General features: G+C 45.2%; 1 long non-coding RNA gene across 1 annotated transcript; it reads left to right on the top strand.

The window, feature by feature from the left end:
- Nucleotides 1-10,370: 10,370 nt before the first annotated feature.
- On the top strand, nt 10,371-11,502 carry LOC306851598. The gene is made up of 3 exons (XR_013782520.1): nt 10,371-10,446; nt 10,533-10,631; nt 10,708-11,502. It is a non-coding gene; the product is annotated as an uncharacterized lncRNA (long non-coding RNA).
- The last annotated feature ends 1,725 nt before the right edge of the window (nt 11,503-13,227 follow it).

Below are 13,227 nucleotides of genomic sequence, written 5' to 3'. Positions count from 1 at the left end.
TTTCCATTAAGAAAAGAATTGACCTGAGGATGAAAACAAAAAAAAAAGTTACTGATCTTTGTTTCTTACAGATAAACAGTTTTCATGGTTATCAGTTTTAGATAACTGTAGCCACAATGCTTTAAATAATACATCTTGTGAAAATGATTTACTGTTTGAATTATTCAATAAGTTTAACAATATACATGTAGTTGCATTACCAGGAATACCTTGTGTGATATGATCTGAAATTACCATCAGTTCATCTTCAAATAATGTGCAAATGTGCAGAGAATTAGCTCTACTCGTTGCTGTGGTTTAGAAGAACTAAGAGTCACCACTACATGCTATTTTTTATAATATAAAACATGTCTCTGGAGACCTAGAATCATTAAAACGGGTTGGGTGGCACAGTGGGCAAAATTCTTGTAACTCAAAACTTACTGATTAAACTGCAAGCTATTGTTGCAAACACTTTGCTACAAAATACATATTTTTACACACTTACAAAATGCATACTTTTAAGCCTGAAAAGACTAACACAAAAGCTTGTGTTGGTTGAAAATGTGTGGTGGACAAACACAACTAATGAGGTCTGTGAGCTTTTGGAAAGACATTTTATTTGAAATGAAGTTTCAACAAAATATTTAAAGTGTCTGGCGGGATATGGTACTTTTGAGTAGATTTGCAGACAAGGTTGCATATTCTTTCTCAGTTGTATTTGTCTTTTAGATGTCAAAGGTCATGTCTTAACACAACCTTCGCCAGCAGGTGGTGATACTGGTATGGGTTTAATTTAGCAGTGTATGGTGTATACACAACTCCTAATCTTATGGTCGGGGCGTAGCCATCATTTCAGAAGTGAGGGGGACAGAAATGTAATATATATATATATATAAATGTAATATATATAAATGTAAATGTAAATGTATATGTAATATATATAAAACTTTATTTTGGATTAAATAAATGCAGGCTTGGTGAGCAAGAGAAACTTATTAAAAAAACATTTAATGTTTTTTTAATAAGTTTCTCCTGCTCACCAAGCCTGCATTTATTTAATTCAAAATAAAGTTTTACTATGTACAACTGCTTTCTATTTGAATATATTGGAAAATGTAATTTATTTCTGTGATCAAAGCTGAATTTTCAGCATAATTACTCCAGGCTTCAGAGTCACATGATCCTTCAGAAATCATTCTAATATGCTGATGTGCTGCTCAAGAAACCTTTTTTAATTATTATTTAAAACAGTTGAGTAATTTTTTCAGGATTCTTTGATGAATAGAAAGATCCAAAGATCAGCATTTATCTGAAATAAAAAGGTTTTGTAACATTATACACTATACCATTCAAAAGTGTGGAGTCAGTATTATTATTGTTTTATTTTATTTATTTTGGAAAATAAATTATAGAAATTAATAGTTTTATTTAGCAAGGATGGTTTAAATTGATCAAAAGTGATGATAAAGACATATACAGTGGGTACGGAAAGTATTCAGACCCCCTTAAAGTTTTCACTCTTTGTTATATTGCAGCCATTTGCTAAAATCATTTTAAAAGTTCATTTTTTTTCCTCATTAATGTACACACAGCACCCCATAGTGACAGAAAAACGCAGAATTGTTGACATTTTTGAAGATTTATTAAAAAAGAAAAACTGAAATATCACATGGTCCTAAGTATTCAGACCCTTTGCTCAGTATTTAGTAGAAGCACCCTTTTGATCTAATACAGCCAGGAGTCTTTTTGGGAAAGATGCAACAAATTTTTCACACCTGGATTTGGGGATCCTCTGCCATTCCTCTTTGCAGATCCTCTCCAGTTCTGTCAGGTTGGATGGTAAACGTTGGTGGACAGCCATTTTTAGGTCTCTCCAGAGATGGTCAATTGGGTTTAAGTCAGGGCTCTGGCTGGGCCATTCAAAAACAGTCAGGGAGTTGTTATGAAGCCACTCCTTCGTTATTTTAGCTGTGTGCTTAGGGTCATTGTCTTGTTGGAAGGTAAACCTTCAGCCCAGTCTGAGGTCCTGAGCACTCTGGAGAAGGTTTTCATCCAGGATATCCCTGTACTTGGCCGCATTTCCTTCGATTGCAACCATTCGTCCTGTCCCTGCAGCTGAAAAACACCCCCACAGCATGATGCTGCCACCACCATGCTTCACTGTTGGGACTGTATTGGACGGGTGATGAGCAGTGCCTGGTTTTCTCCACACATACCGCTTAGAATTAAGGCCAAAAAGTTCTATCTTGGTCTCATCAGACCAGAGAATCTTCAGGTGTTTTTTAGCAAACTCCATGCGGGCTTTCATGTGTCTTGCACTGAGGAGAGGCTTCTGTCGGGCCACTCTGCCATAAAGCCCCAACTGATGGAGGGCTGCAGTGATGGTTGACTTTCTACAACTTTCTCCCATCTCCCGACTGCATCTCTGGAGCTCAGCCACAGTGATCTTTGGGTTCTTCTTTACCTCTCTCACCAAGGCTCTTCTCCCCCGATAGCTCAGTTTGGCCGGACGGCCAGCTCTAAGAAGGGTTCTGGTCGTCCCAAACGTCTTCCATTTAAGGATTATGGAGGCCACTGTGCTCTTAGGAACCTTAAGTGCAGCATAATTTTTTTTGTAACCTTGGCCAGATCTGTGCCTTGCCATAATTCTGTCTCTGAGCTCTTCAGGCAGTTCCTTATATAGACAGGTGTGTGGCTTTCCTAATTAAAAATCTTAATGTTCAAAAACTTTTGACTGGTAGGCAACTTAAATTTTCTCTTTTATTTCTAGCTTTTAATTGGCTTAGAAATCAGATACACTGCTGGACAATAACCAATAATAATGATTTGTTTATATACTACAAACCACGGGCGTAGATTACGCGGGGGACGCGGGGGACGTGTCCCCCCCACTTTTTATAAAAAGTCAATTCGTCCCCCGCACTTTTTCATCGGACAGTTGTGTTCTCGACATGTTGAGGTTTTAATGGAGCAATGTATATAAATGCAGAATGATTTAAAATTCAATGAGACAAGATATACATGACATTTACGTTTCCATGGCAATCAGTCACTCAGTTTGTGACGTCACGACATGCCAGTCTCGCGCCCGCCGTCCCGCGCTGTATCCATCATTCATTATTCGGTCGAGATGAGTTCAAAGCGGCAAGAAACTCTTCACTCCTTTTTTACGAAGAAGTCAAGCAGCGTAAATTGGCATGTGGGATCCGAATAGTGTTGCATAATGTTGAGTGACTCTGCCTATTGCTCTTGTTGAATAATTAGCAAGTTTGATGTTCATTATATGGAGAAAAAAAGCTGCCTGGACAAACATGCACTTATTTATTTTCAGTGTATTTTTCCGTAACTCTTTTGTAACGTCTTTTATTTTAACACGTATATATGTTATCAGAACCCTTCAAATAAGAATAAAGATAATGTTGAACTGAGATTTTACAGCGTTTGCAGCATTTTGACACTGCCAAATCTACATGATGTATTTCAATCAAGCACTGATCTGATACAGGACCGATCTTCATTTATGGATGCTCTGTCATTAGTGCACTATCTTTACGTTTTTATGTGTTGTCAAGAATGAACAAGAAACAGTCAGCCTAGGTTTGTTAGCAGAATCAGGACGACACACAAGAAAAACAAACTCCACAGCTGAGAAGAACTGATACTGAGTAAGAGAAGAACTGAGTGTCTTTTAACACCTGGCTGTTTTTACATTGTATAAAATCTAGTAATACACAAGCGTTTGTAGGATTATATATGGACCAATCATAGAAAACACATAATTAGTCAAATATAGAAAAATAAAAAATAACATTATTATGATGAACAACTTCTCAGCTATCATTTTTAACTACAGTAGGTAATTATTAGCTTGCATATTGGTTGTTTCTCATATGCTGACTTCTCATATGCTGACTGTTATACGACTGATTATTGTTCAGTATTGTGTTGCATACGGGCACGTTGCAGACTGTCGTCGCGGGTGCTGCGTTGGCTCGACTGCAGGAATGGAGGCGTAATCTACCGCTAATTGCATTCACGTGCTGCTGTGGTATACTGGTTTATTTCAGTTTAAAGCTGGCCACTTGCCACATCAGCTGTTGGGTAGCCTGGCGTGCCGCAGATTTGATATGGTGGCTTAACGTTACTCTCGCTTTGATGCATCAAATGGTTTAACCATCCAGCAGTCATTGATCTGGTCTCTTTTGGAGTGGCGTAATTCTATATGATTTGAAGTATTCCTTGTCTATTCTGGTTTGCTTTTGTTTTTGTTTATGTGAACCCATTGCTTTAAAACATTTAGTATTCTTTTGTTTTTTTGTTTTCTTTGCCATTCACCGTTTTTGGTGGATTGGGTTATTAGTGGATGGCAACCAGATGTGGGGTTGTTGGGGTGATCGGGATTCGTGTCTGTGTGGACTGGTCTCTTTCTCTGCTTGGTGGTGGTCTCTTCCGATTGAAGTGTTCCACAGTTGTGGTCTGAAGTGTGAGTGCACAAGTGGTTGATGTGTCATTTTTAGCAAATGAGCGAGTAGTCCCCAGCCCTGGAGTGGAGGCCGAATTGTGTGATTTGTGTGTATTTTTACTTGCCTATTTTTTATATGTACTAATGGTGATTAAATAAAAACTGTAATTTTGTATTTCATCTTGGGTCTTATCTCAGCCGCCACCGAACCTGTGTGCTTTAAATTAATCTTATCAGGCGATTTCCCCGGTAAATTTGCCTCCGGGGTGGCGTAGTCGGGTATTTTAGAGGGGGGGAGTTTAAGTCTGCCCCCTGGGAGTGAGGTAACTCGCTCTACCTGGTGCAAACTTTCAAATTCATGCCCATTTCAAACCAACACGTCGCTACATTTGGCGTATAGTCGGCAGGGTTGCGGCTGGGTAGGAGATTTGAGACATTGAAGTGTTTGTTCCTTTTCTTTTGTTTTCTTCTCAGATCATTGGTGACTGTTTGATTGGGTGGGCCATTTGGGTAAGTGACTTCTTGTAGTATTTCATCATGGAGGATGAATTGCGGGAAATGCGAGAGTTGGTGGCTCAATTACGGGCAGATAATGAGAGGCTGCGGCAGGAACGGACACCAATTGATGTCCTTGTTCCTGGCGCTGCCTCTATTGGTGCGGCACAGCCGGCTACGCCTCAGTTGGCTGATAGGAGTGGCAGCGCGTCTGAACGATTTGTATTTGTCCAAAGAGAACGTCGTTGTCCGAGATTTAATGGTAGAACTGGTATTGGCATTGAGGAGTGGGTCGAAGAGGCCCAAGCATGTATGCGCACTCATAATATGTCACTTACTGAACAGGCCTTCTTTCTATATGATAACCTGGAAGGAGAGGCCCGCGACGAGATTAAATATCGTTCGAGCGCAGACAGGAGTGATCCAGGTTTGATTATTTCTGCCCTTCGTGAAGTGTATGGGTGTGTAGACTCGTATGTTGCACTGCAGGAAGCTTTTTTTTCTCAGAGGCAACATGAGGGAGAAACATTGTTAGAGTTCTCCCTGGGCCTGATGAGTTTGTTAGACAAGGTGAAAAGTCAAGCGCCACATGCTATTCCAAATTCTGATATTGTGGTACGTGATCAGTTTGTTGAATATGTGTCAGATAGTATGCTCCGCCGAGAACTAAAACAATTGATTCGACAGAAACCCACTGCAACGTTGTTGGATATTCGGGGCGAGGCCATTCGTTGGGAGAGAGAGGGTATGCCAGGTGGCGCGAGGGGTAGGAGTCAATTGGTACCGTTGGTAAGTGGCATCCAATATGGTGTTCGGGGGGGGTCAGATTTGGATCGTGGGGTGCAGTCGAGTGAATTTATGGAACTGCGTGAGCTGCTACGTCAACAGCAATGTCAAATTGATCAGCTCACCCGGGCTGTGTCACGTAATCAAAATTTACACGTGCGCGATCACTCTCCTCGTTTAAATCCCATAATTTGTAGAAGGTGCCAACAACCCGGTCACATTGCTCGAAATTGTGATGGCGGACGTCATCCCCCTCGCCCTCTGTCACAAACATTTGCTTCCGCTCCTGGTGAATTTAGGCCAGGGTCGGGACCTCAACTGTCGGAAAACTAATTCCAGCCGGGCTGCGGAGCCACAGTCCGGTAGGGGAAACTCGTGGCTCATGTGTTTTTAATGGTTATCAGTTCGTGTCCCGTTTGGTTTCTTCATGTCCACATTTGGTTGCTAATATTGGAGGGATTGCTGTGTCCTGTTTGGTTGACACGGGGTCCATGGTGTCAACCATTACCGAGAGTTGTTTTCGGCTCAGGTTTGAACCATGGGGCCAAGATCGTTTGCGGTCATGTCATTGGCTGCAGCTCCGAGCAGCTAACGGCCTGGAGATTCCGTATATTGGTTATATGGAGGTAGACGTTGAACTTTGCGGTAATCTTGTTCAGGGTTGCGGTGTGTTAGTTGTCCGAGACCCCCCTGGGGGCAGCTCTGAGATCCCAGGTGTTCTGGGTATGAATGTGCTCAGTCGCTGTTACCAGGAGCTTTTCGGACAGTATGGGTCTATGCTATATACACTACCTTCTGTAATGCAGGATTCGAAAATTATTCAAGCCTTCCAAGAATGCCAACGGGTTATTCGCACTACCGAGCTAGGTGGCAACGTGAAAGTAAGAGGACGTAGTGTATGTCGTGTTTCAGCGGGCACTATTACATTTGTAGCAGCTACGTGTTCTACCCAGTATATGAGCAGTAAAGTGCTTTTTGAGCCTCCAGAGACAGGGCTGCCCGGGGGTTTATTAGCCTCTCCTTCGTTGGTGCGAGTAGCTGGGGGTACCGTTTATGTACCGGTAGTGAATGTTGGGACCATCGATGTAGTGCTTTACCCCACTACTATAATAGGTACATTGCGGGAGGTGTATCTGGTGGACCTTCCCGACGGGTTGACCGAAGTTCCTACCATGAGCATTCAGGCAGCATCGTGTAGTGTTTCTGCCACCGCAATACCAGAACAGATTGAGTCAGTTGAGTTGGGGGCATTGACCATAGAGGAACGGGAGCAGGTTAGAGCCCTACTCTGGGAGTTTCAAGGCGTATTTTCTACGCACGAAGGAGATGTAGGTTGCACTAATCTCTTGTCGCATGAGATTCCCCTCAGCGATAATATTCCGGTTCGACAGCGGTATAGGCGCATCCCACCATCAGAATATGAGCTGGTAAAGACTCATATCAGTCAGTTGCTCGATGCACAGATCATTCGAGAGAGTTGCAGCCCTTACGCCTCCCCGATAGTATTAGTTAAGAAAAAGGACGGTAGCCTCCGTATGTGTGTTGACTACCGCCAACTTAACTCGAAGACTCGCAAAGATGCTTTCCCGCTGCCTCGAATCGAGGAAACGTTGGACTCTTTAGCAGGTGCCCGCTGGTTTTCTATGTTAGATCTGACCAGCGGGTACAATCAAGTTCCAGTTTCCGAACTTGATCGCCCCAAGACTGCCTTTTGTACGCCATTCGGGCTCTTTGAATGGAATCGTATGCCGTTTGGCCTGTGCAATGCGCCCAGTACGTGCCAACGTTTGATGGAACGACTTTTTGGCGACCAAAGGCACCAGTCTGTCTTGCTATACCTCGACGACATTATTGTATTTTCATCGTCCGTGCAGCAACATCTGCAGCGACTTAGGGTAGTGTTGGGCCGTTTGAAAACGGAGGGACTTAAAGTAAAATTGGAGAAATGCGCGTTCTTTCAAGAGGAGGTGAGTTATTTAGGGCATGTTATTTCCTCTCGTGGGGTGGCGACAGACCCAAAGAAGATCGAGGCTGTAGCACATTGGCCTCATCCCACGACAGTGTCCGAGCTGCGAACCTTTTTGGGTTTTGTCAGCTATTATAGACGCTTTGTGGAAGGGTTTGCCACGCTGGCAGCCCCATTACATAAGGTAGTGGCCATGTTAACGGGTGGTAAGTCCAGCAAGCGGGGTCAGGAAATAACTGCGGTGTGGTCAGAGCGGTGTGAGGAAGCGTTTCAAGCTTTGAAACGCGTTCTCACTACAGCGCCAGTGTTGGCTTATGCGGATTTTACCCGGCCCTTTATCTTAGAGGTCGATGCCAGTCATGGTGGACTGGGAGCGGTACTCTCACAGGAATTTGACGGTAAGATTAGCCCTGTTGCTTATGCAAGCAGAAGCCTCAAGCCGTCTGAACGTAATACCACTACCTATAGTTCTATGCGGCTGGAGTTTTTGGCTCTTAAGTGGGCCATGGGCGAAAAATTCAGAGAGTACTTGCTTGGCCACAAATGCCTGGTACGTACTGATAATAACCCGCTCAGTCACCTGGCGACCGCTAAGCTCGGGGCTACTGAGCAAAGGTGGGCCGCTGAGTTAGCAGCATTCAATTTTGAGATCCAGTATAGGTCAGGTAAGAACAATCAGAATGCCGATGCACTCTCCCGGCTGCATGCGGTAAGGTTGGAAGGAGAGGGTATCTACTCTTCGGGATCAGTAGTTCCAGAGTTGTTAAGACGAGTTTCAGTCTTAGACTCGGGGGTAGTTACAACACAGAGTGCTATACAGGCGTGGCCTAGTCGTTCCATACCAGATCTTATTGCTTTGCAGGCGGCAGACCCGGTTGTAGGGGAAGTGAGGAAGTTCTGGCAGCAAGGGCAATGTCCAGAGCCCAGAGAGTGGCGTCAGTTGCCTAAATCGGTTATGATGCTGCTTCGTCAATGGGACCGATTGATTGAGCAGGAGGGCCTACTGCATCGTAAGGTCTTCCGTCCTGATGGAGGAGAGGCAATGTTCCAGCTGGTGTTGCCAGCGTCGTTGCAATTGGAAGTGCTGACTCAGTTGCACCAGCACCATGGTCACCAAGGGGCAGAACGCACCCTCGAGCTGGTGCGACAGCGGTGCTATTGGCCCGGTATGTCTGCCGATGTAGCTCGTTGGGTGCGAGAGTGTGAGCGGTGCCAACTGGCCAAGGATGCAGCACCGATTGCACAAAGTTATATGGGACACCTGTTGGCTTCTCGGCCGAACGAGATTGTGGCTATCGATTTTACCCTCTTAGAGCCATCTCGTTCGGGACAAGAAAATGTAATGGTGATGACTGACGTGTTCAGTAAATTCACTGTGGCTGTGCCCACTAAGGACCAGCAGGCTGAGACTGTGGCCTGTGTTCTGGTGAATGAGTGGTTTTTCAGGTTTGGGGTCCCCGGCCGGATTCATTCCGACCAGGGCCGCAACTTTGAATCTCAGTTAATACAGCAGTTGTGTAGCCTCTATCAGGTGAGTAAATCTCGCAGCACGCCCTATCACCCGGCCGGTAACGGCCAATGTGAGAGGTTTAATCGTACCTTACACAATTTGCTGCGAACCTTGTCCCCTGAGAGAAAGAGGGATTGGGCATCCTGTTTATTGCAAGTTTTGTTTTGTTATAATACTACTCCGCATCAGGCCACGGGAGAGTCCCCATATTTTCTCATGTTTGGCCAGGAGCCCAGGTTGCCCATTGACTTTCTGCTCGGTAGAGTACAAGAGCCAGTTGCAGGTAGAGTGCATCAGTGGATTGAGGAGCACCAGGCACGTTTAAGGGTTGCCTTTGAGGGTGCACGAGAGAGGCTGCAGGTTGCTGCCAAACGACGCAAGGTCAAACATGATCAACGGGTTAAGGAACTGCCGTTGCATGAGGGTCAGTTGGTTTACCTGCGTGATCACGGCATCCGGGGTCGTCATAAGATACAGGATCTGTGGAGTTCAATTGTATACCAGGTGGTTAAGGCTCCACCAGTTGGTGGATCGGTGTATACAATCGCTCCAGAGCATGATCGGGAGAAGGTACGTCATGTCCATCGGTCATCTTTGAAACCCAGAGCCCAGGTAGAGTTGGCACTCAAGCGTCCCGAGGTTCAGGTTGAATCACCAGTGGGGGTGACAATTGGGGAGGAGCCAATAGAAGGAGACTTGGTGTACGTGGTATCAGACATTCCAACCGTAGCCCAGGGGGATGCGTTGAGGCCGTCTCTTCCGGGGCCATTAGATGGTTCGGTTTCTAGCGCGGTGGATTCAGCGGAGATAGAAGCAGGTGGTGGTACAGGTTCTTTGCTGGTACCGGGACCTGCTGTACGAGGTCCGCATAGTCAGCCTGAGGTAACTCTGCGACGAACCGGACGAGCCGGGGCCGGATTACATTCTAATGTGCATCGGTTGCCGCGAGCAGTAGGAAGGGAGACGGGACCTAGTAGTCCTCTTGCGTCAGCATCCCACTCCATTAGTGCCTTATTTAGGCCTTGGTGTTAGATTTTCATCAGAGGGTAACCTTAGAAGCTTGGATTCTCGTCGGGACGACGATGACAAAAGGGGGGGTAGATTGTAGCCAATGATAATCTCTCTCTGGGGCGTGCCTTATTCCCCGTGGCCTATAAAGATAGCCTTAGGTGTGGTAGGAGGGTGCGTCTCATAGTCACGGGTGACGTCATCCATTTCCGGTGTGTCGCGGGAGTGTTTGGTCTGGTAAGGAGCTGCAGTCGCGGCTGTATTCCTGGACGTTTGTATTGAGCTGGGTTTGATGTATTTATTTGGCTCGTGTATCTCTCTAGAGTGGACTGAGGAAGCCTGCGGGACGACGCATGTGGTATCCGAGTTGATTTTACGTCTTTGAGGTTGAATGCCCTGTATATTGCAAGCAGTTTAAACCGGTAGGTTGTGTTATTTTATTGTTTGCTGCACTAAGGGTCTGGATTGATCACTTTAAATTTGTATTTATCTTTCTAGTTTACAGACTGAGGGAGAAACATTGCAGTGGGTTTCTCGTCGGGGTTTGGTGGCTGTCTTCTCATATGCTGACTGTTATACGACTGATTATTGTTCAGTATTGTGTTGCATACGGGCACGTTGCAGACTGTCGTCGCGGGTGCTGCGTTGGCTCGACTGCAGGAATGGAGGCGTAATCTACCGCTAATTGCATTCACGTGCTGCTGTGGTATACTGGTTTATTTCAGTTTAAAGCTGGACACTTGCCACATCAGCTGTTGGGTAGCCTGGCGTGCCGCAGATTTGATATGGTGGCTTAACGTTACTCTCGCTTTGATGCATCAAATGGTTTAACCATCCAGCAGTCATTGATCTGGTCTCTTTTGGAGTGGCGTAATTCTATATGATTTGAAGTATTCCTTGTCTATTCTGGTTTGCTTTTGTTTTTGTTTATGTGAACCCATTGCTTTAAAACATTTAGTATTCTTTTGTTTTTTGTTTTCTTTGCCATTCACCGTTTTTGGTGGATTGGGTTATTAGTGGATGGCAACCAGATGTGGGGTTGTTGGGGTGATCGGGATTCGTGTCTGTGTGGACTGGTCTCTTTCTCTGCTTGGTGGTGGTCTCTTCCGATTGCAGTGTTCCACAGTTGTGGTCTGAAGTGTGAGTGCACAAGTGGTTGATGTGTCATTTTTAGCGAATGAGCGAGTAGTCCCCAGCCCTGGAGTGGAGGCAGAATTGTGTGATTTGTGTGTATTTTTACTTGCCTATTTTTTATATGTACTAATGGTGATTAAATAAAAACTGTAATTTTGTATTTCATCTTGGGTCTTATCTCAGCCGCCACCGAACCTGTGTGCTTTAAATTAATCTTATCAGGCGATTTCCCCGGTAAATTTGCCTCCGGGGTGGCGTAGTCGGGTATTTAAAGGGGGGGAGTTTAAGTCTGCCCCCTGGGAGTGAGGTAACTCGCTCTACCTGGTGCAAACTTTCAAATTCATGCCCATTTCAAACCAACACGCCGCTACACTAGCAATGAGGTGCAGCCTTGATCTGAAGCAAGTAGTAAGTCATTCGTAATTTTAACAAGTGCAGTTTCTGTACTATGGTTGGGCCTGAAACCTGATTGAAATTCTTCATAGAGAGAATTTTTTTGCAAAAAGGAGCATCATTGAGTAGACACAACTTTTTCTAAAATTTTTGACATAAACGGAAGATTTGAAATGGGTCTGTAATTTGCCAGTTCATTTGAATCTAGTTGTGGTTTCTTAATAAGAGGCTTAATAACCGCCACCTTAAATGGTTTTGGGACGTGACCTAAATATAACGATGAGTTAATAATATTGAGAAGCGGTTTTTCTGCTACGGGTAACAACTCTTTCAGTAATTTAGTAGGTACAGGATCTAATAAACACGTTGTTGGTTTAGATGCACTGATAAGTTTATTTAGCTATTCCTGTCTTATAGTTGTAAAGCACGGCAGTTTTTCTTTGGGTGCGATGAATGAAGCTGAAATACTAGACGCAGTAGAATCTACATTTGATATTGTATTTCTGATGTTATCTATTTTATCAGTAAAGAAATTCATAAAGTCATGACTATTAAACTGTGGGGGAATATTTAGATCGGGTGGTGTCTGTTTAGTTGTTAGTCTAGCCACTGTGCTAAATAAGAACCTTGGATTGTTTTGGTTATTATCTATGAGTTTGCGGATATGCTCTACCCTGGCAGCTTTTAGAGCCTGTCTATAGCTGGACATACTGTTTTTCCACGCAATTCTAAAAACTTCTAATTTAGTTTTTCTCCATTTGCGCTCAAGAATACGAGTTTCCTTCTTGAGAGAATGGGTATAACTGTTGTACCATAGCGCAGTACGTTTTTCTCTAACCTTTTTCAATTTGAGGGGGGCAACAGCTTCTAATGTATTAGAAAAGATAGTGCCCATGTTGCTAGTCATTTCGTCTAGTTCATGCATATTGTGACGAGTCGGCTGCCTCCCCCCTGTCCATCATCACCACCCCGTCCCGTATTCGCCGCCCTTCACCAGGCTCCCGACGGGAGTGGGTGTGTGAGAGAGGAGGGGCGCTGAACACGTAGGGCTGGCGGCGTGTGATGAGGCGCACCTGATGTGAATAGAGCCTCATCACCGCCGCCGTTTAAACGCCGAGCGCGCCTCTCCTCGGGAGACCGGTCTCTTCCCCGTGCATGCACGCTGGTGTCCTCGTGGGTCCAGGATGGGTGCGTCGAGGAGGACTGCCGCACCCGTTAGGCGGCTGACGGGCCAGGATGCCGGGCCGCCGAATCCCCCAGAAGCGCCGGGAACCTAGGAGATGGAAAGAGCCGCGCAAGAGACGCCGCCGCCACTCGCTCCCGGCCCCGAGAGGGTAGCGCGTGCGGCCACCGGACTCCGCCCCTTCCCTGGACCCTTCCCTGACGAACACTACCTTCCTGCACAAGCCCCGCGGCACAACGAGGACACCAGATTCCCCGTTTATTTGGACACTTTTTCCCCTTTGGACACATTATTTTATCCCTTATTGT

Source organism: Barbus barbus, assembly GCF_936440315.1.
Source record: "Barbus barbus genome assembly, chromosome: 31".
Lineage (NCBI taxonomy): Eukaryota > Metazoa > Chordata > Actinopteri > Cypriniformes > Cyprinidae > Barbus > Barbus barbus.
The sequence above is the reverse complement of the archived record's forward strand: the minus strand, read 5'-3'. Positions and strand labels throughout refer to the sequence as shown.